Source organism: Meriones unguiculatus, chromosome 21 (genome assembly GCF_030254825.1).
Source record: "Meriones unguiculatus strain TT.TT164.6M chromosome 21, Bangor_MerUng_6.1, whole genome shotgun sequence".
Lineage (NCBI taxonomy): Eukaryota > Metazoa > Chordata > Mammalia > Rodentia > Muridae > Meriones > Meriones unguiculatus.
Window position 1 is genome coordinate 11301910 of NC_083368.1, and position 4368 is coordinate 11306277.

A 4368-nucleotide genomic window follows, 5' to 3' on the forward strand; every position below is an offset into this window, starting at 1 on the left:
GGGAGCATTTGCTCATAGAAACACAGTTTCAGAGTGCACGGAATTTGCGAACAGAATTTGCCCTGTTCTAGGAACACAAAGATGAATGAACAGTTCTGCCCGCCTTAGGAAGGTGCATCTCAGGGGTGCTGTACCTGCTAAGTGTGCACAGGGCGCAGAGTTTCCCTCCAGTGTGGAAAGCAAACAAGCCTGTTAGAATGAAAAATAATTCACTGTTCTCATTCAAACATTTCAAAACCTTCATTCTGAGAATAGTAATGTGAAAGTTATTCTTGAGAGGTTTTAGACAGCTGCCTATCTTTTTAACTGAAAAAATGAGGCAATTGTTCTGATATTTTATTCAGATAATATTACTAGTTAGGATCAAAGCTGCAAACAACACACATATCAACTGACGCTCTCGGAGCTTTGTGTTATTATAGTCACTTCCTCTTGATTATTGTATAGATATCATAGGAGAGTCGCAATATCCTTGAAGTGCTGGCATGTGACACATTGATGATACCCAAATCATAAAATACAACATGAAAGTCCACTTCGTATCTCCTCATCTTCTTAACCACTTGCTTATTTTGCTCTTTGGTAGTGCAACATATGCCCTTGACCATTAGACTGTATACCATAATTCAGCAGAACACCTGTCCTGTACACAACACATAGTGGCTGATTATTTAGTAAGTTTAGACTTTTCTACATTCTTCTAACTCACCAAAACTTAACGTAAAACCAAATATGCAAAGGAAGAGGGGTGTGTGTGTATAGATAACACTTTCAGGTCATTAAAGTGAAAAGAGGAAGGGTTTGGATCGAGCTGAGTTGGTAGACTGCTCGCCCCAGTATCACATATGCTACCAGCATGTGGTAGTGCAGGCCTCTAACCCAGCACTTGGGAGATGAGGGCAGGAAAGATCAGAAGTTCAAGGTTGTGTCCATTTATACCTCAAGTTGAAGGCCAGCCTGAGATAACTGAAATTCTGACTCAAAAAAAGAAAAAAAAATTGAGGATTAGCTCTTATTTTATAAAGTGCCTATTGAAATCCCTATGAATAATTCAGATGTAGCTATACAGCAATTATAACGCAATCAAAAGATTAACGTTACCTGAAAGCTAATCATTATTAAAGGTGTTTCTTTTCTTTTCTGATTTAAAATAAACAAATATTAATTTGGATTTGGGGGAAAAAAAACACTGAAAATCAGTGACATAGGGAATAATCTAAGATAGAGATTTTTCTGGCTACAAAGGTGATTATTTCTAACGCTAAACACATTATAATTTCTAAACCATGGATTGAGTCACTTACCCCTCAAAACATGTCTGAAAGGTAAACAGTGCTGTTTGTTTTATTTTATAGGGCACACTCAAGCACAAGAAAGTTAACAGCTGGTTTGCTGCATAAAGGGTTCCTAAAATGAGCTCCAAAGCTCTGTCTGAGGACGGCCTCTGCTGAAGTATTTGCTGGCCCAGGATCCCGCTACATTCTAGCAAGCAAAGCATTTGAAATTTGCAAAAACATTGGGACAGTGCCACTTTACCAATGATCTTTAAATGTGGCTATTTCTCATTAAAATATGTATTTATGTTGACATTCAATGAGCTTGTCATTATTGTAAGTAAATTGATGGCCTAAACTAGTCTCAATCAATAAAATAAAAGGGTATATATAAATTAATAGCTCCATTTTAATCTTTAATAGAGTCATCACAAAGACAGTCCACTTTAAACAGAAGCTTCAGAGAGTCACCTCATTACCTTCCTGTCGTAGAAGGCAGTCTTGAAATCAATACATGTGAAATCCTTTACACTGTGATAGATGCAAAATTGCTCTAAAACATGGGCTTTTCACACCAGTTTGGAATTCTTAGAGTTCTTTCAAAGCAAACATGTGCATGAACAAAATTAAATGACTGCATGTCAGGGTCTGGGGAATCCTTATTAAATAGTGACCACCTGCAGTATTAACCTACAATTTCATGAGCGTATCCTACTTCAGACTAAAACACAGTACATGTATGGGTCGGGTAAAAGTAGAAAACTGTGAAGTCGTCTTGCTAGGCTACATAAAGAAATCCAAGAGTTTGAGGGTTTGTTTTTGTTTGTTTCTTTGTTTCTTTTACATTTTTAAAGACTTCCGTTTTATGTGTAAGACTGTTTGTCTACATACATGTATGTGTTATCGTGTGTGTCCATGATACCTTACAGATGCTGGAAGAGGATTTCCAGCCCCTGAAACTGGACTTAAGGATGGTTGTGACTTCTCTCCAGAGCAGCAAGTATTCTTAATCACTTAGCCATGTCTCCAGCCCCAAGAAAGTTGTGAATACCAGGTCACAAAAATTCAGTTAGAATTGTGAATATGAAATGTGGTGGAAGAATGTATAATAGCAATTTGAGATACCAATAGAACAGAGTAAATTAGAAAACGACAGCTTTATAACTGGATGAAATAAAATTATCATGTGAAAGTAATGCATATTGTGTTTAAAATAATAAATCTATAAAAGACCAGGAATTATTTTGCAGCACCTTAGCTATATAAGATATCAGGTGGAAAATGTAACTTTTATAACATACAAGTCATCTTCTGCAAAAATGGACTTAAATTTAGTCAAAGAATTTGGTTATGAAGAAACACCCCCTCACCCCTGGCAATGAGAAAAGAGACACCTTGTTGTTGGTGGTGTTCTTATATCAGTCAGGGGCCGAGCAGAGGGCAGACCTTTGTTCATCCTAGCTCGGTGCCTGGCTTGGTGGCCAAAGCTGTCTTATGCCTAAGACACATAAAAATCAAATCGTATCAGACAAAATGAAATGAAATCAAATCCAGGCAGCACAGCGCAGGACAGACCTGTGTTCCATCTTATCACCAACAGGCCTGCCCTTCTGCGCATGGCTCAAGCAAGACATAGACACCCACCTGCCACCATGCCTGTCACCCAGGGGTCCTCCAGCCACGTGGCCAGCCTGCAGCGGGAGCCACCACAGTTTGCAAGTATACAGTGGACAGATGGGAAAGAAAGAGAGGTGAAGCAGCTTGAGCACCATGAAGAGACAGCTGGAGAACAAGGGTGGGAAGGAGCAGCCTGTCTCTAGTGGCCAGCCCTGCTACCTGGGCTCATGGTGAGGTCCCAGCCCAAGATGCCACTGAGGGCCACGTCTGGGTCCATGCCTATGCAGCAGCAGGGGTCAGTGATGTTTGGGACTCACATCATCACTAGAGAACACTGGGATGCTTCCAGTTGGGGCTACGGAGGGGTGGTGTGGAGGGGCTTGGGGGCGGTGGGACCATGTGGATGATCAGAAGCTATTCAGAACTGGCCCTGCCCCTCACTGGTTGTGGCACTCTGGCCCACCTCTTCACCCAAGGCAGAGCAGGCCCTGCACCTGCCCAGGCAGCACAGTCGGCTGGCCTTGGTGGCACGAAGATGAGTGAGCAGGTCCCAAAATCATGAGTGTGGGAGAACAGACTGTGGCATTCAGGAAAACTGCCCACAGGGTCATGAGAGCCATAGAACTTGCCCTGACCCTCTCCAGCTGCAGCCCTTGGGAATGTGGGCCCGATGCCTTGACAGGGCAGCACAGTAGACCTGGCTCTGGAGGCATAGGTATAGGTTAGCCAACCCTGAGGGCATGAGAACAGAAGGACTGATCCTACATCCTGCCTATGATGGCACTGGGTGGGTTGTGCCGGAGAACTTGCCCTGATGCTGTGAGTAAAGGACAGCCAGCATACCGACCAGCTCAGCACCCTGCAGGCCCACATCCAGGGCTCTGCCTTGGCCACTCCCAAATCGTTATCATTTGCAAATGGTTGGGATGCATGAAAGGGCCAGTCCTGCTGATCGAAAGCTGCTAGAAGTCCATGGCACAGGGCAACAACAGGATAAACGGGAGGAGACCCAATTAGGATCCAATATTGATGGTGTCACAGAAACCAGAGATCTCGAACAAGACCAATGACACACTGCAATGAACATTTGCAGGAGAAGGTGTGGGACAGAGGTATATACTGTGGGACACACTGTGACACACTACAGCTTCCACAGCGAGATGTTTTTATATGCTTTGTTTTTCTATTTTGTTTTGTTTTGATTTTGGTGTGTGTGTGTTTTACTTTGAGGGGTTGCAAGAGTGAAGGGCAGATATGAGGAATTGGAGAGAGGAGTGGTACTGGGGTGCATGATGTGAAACTCACAAAGAAACAATAAAAAGGTTTTTAATTAAAAGAAAAGAAAAATTGAAAGAGTAAATTAAAAACAAAACAAATAGGTTTGGTCATTTAATCAAGTTTTGTGGTTTTCTTTCTTTAACCTCCTTTGAGTGGCTTGCTGCTTTGCATTCTAGCATACAGAACAAACCAGCGATCA

At 42.3% G+C, this 4368-nt stretch overlaps 1 non-coding gene across 1 annotated transcript; it reads left to right on the top strand.

Moving 5' to 3' along the window:
• Nucleotides 1-2641: 2641 nt before the first annotated feature.
• Nucleotides 2642-2785, top strand: LOC132649807 (small nucleolar RNA SNORA48). The gene has a single exon (XR_009588320.1). It is a non-coding gene; the product is annotated as a small nucleolar RNA SNORA48 (small nucleolar RNA).
• The last annotated feature ends 1583 nt before the right edge of the window (nucleotides 2786-4368 follow it).